The following is a 1,687-nucleotide window of genomic DNA, read 5'->3' on the forward strand; positions in this document are numbered from 1 at the left end:
CATCCAGTGGCATATCACAGTGAGACACTTTCAGACACAGTCCGGAAGTATCCCACTTATGACAAAGAGATGTATTCCATTGTGCAGGCCTGTCGACAATGGAAGCATTACATTTTGGGGAAGGAAACGGTCATCCACACAGACCACCGACCCCTGCAGTTCATACAGACCCAAGGGAAATTGCAGAATGATCGCCATCAGAAGTGGTCCACATACCTGCAACAGTTCCATTTGAATATCAAGTATAAGAAGGGCAGCACCAATAATGTCACAGATTGCCTCAGTCGACCACCGATCATGGCATTAACCACCGTGCTCAACTCTTGTGGGCACGAGACTTCTGATTGGCCACTGCTCTACAAAAGCGACCCGGAATTCGGCCACACATACCAGACACTCTTGGAGGGTCAACATGTTAAAGATTTTCACCTCCAGGACGACCTGTTATGCCACCTGGGTCACCTTTGTGTTCCTTCAAGCGAGCGTGCCAAGATGATCTGGGAAGCACACTACAGTCGGGCCGTTGGGCATTTTGGGGTTGAAAAAACGGTGGTTGTACTGCAGAAATATTTCTATTGGCCGAATCTTCGACAGGATGTCGGGAAGTACATCAGATCATGCACTGCTTGCGCCATTGCCAAACCGACCATCAAGAAGCAGGGCCTCTATAGCCCGCTGCCTACCCCTAGTCGACCTTGGGAATCCATCTCCATGGATTACATGTCAGGCCTCCCTTCCACTAGGCATGGAAATGACTGTGTTTTTGTGGTCGTCGACAGGTTCTCAAGATGGCCATTATGGCGGCCTGCAAGAAGAATATCACAGCAGAAGCCACTGCTAAACTCTTCTTTGAACGAGTATGGGTACACTTTGGGATCCCACAGTCTATCATTTCAGATCGGGACAGCAGGTTCCTCAGTACATTTTGGTCTAGCCTCTGGTCGATGCTGGACACCAAACTCACTAAGTCCACAGCCTTCCATCCTCAAACTGATGGCCAGACTGAGGTCGTCAACAGGATGATCGTACACATTCTACGCATGTACAACTCAAAGCATCCACGCACATGGGACGAGAGCCTTCCCTATGTTCAGCACAGCTACAACCGGGCTCTCCACAGCTCGACTGGCCACAGCCCTTTTCAGGTGGGATTAGGATTCCAGCCACTATGTCCCATCGATGTGGCCATGCCATTTGCAGCTACTCACGCAGATTCTGCTCATGTCCAGTCTGAAACAGATAAGGCAAACAGCTTCATTGAGCACATCCAACATATTCGCCAGCAGGTCCATGACATTCTGGAGAAATCAAATGCCAAGTACAAGCAGCGACATGATCAACATCGGGTGCTACACAAGTTTCGAGTGGGCGACAAAGTCTGGTTGCATTTGCAAAAGGAACGCCTTACCGGAGCCTATCGGAAACTCAGACCACTCCGATATGGCCCTTACACCATTACCAAGGCTGTGGGAGAGAATGCATTTGAGCTCAGCATTCCCCCATTCCTTGGCCTGCACCTGGTGTTCAATGTCGACCGCCTTCGGCCATACTTTCCACCATTACTAGACACGTCCGACATTGCAGAACAACTCACACCCACAGAGTTAAATCCAGCTTGCATGGAACAAGCTGCAACTGATCGGATCATGGACACACAGATCAAGCACACTCGCCAGCAGAATATCCA

The sequence above is a fragment of the Pinus tabuliformis genome, chromosome 9, assembly GCF_031772625.1.
Source record: "Pinus tabuliformis cultivar Carrire ecotype Pingquan chromosome 9, CPIR1, whole genome shotgun sequence".
NCBI lineage: Eukaryota > Viridiplantae > Streptophyta > Pinopsida > Pinales > Pinaceae > Pinus > Pinus tabuliformis.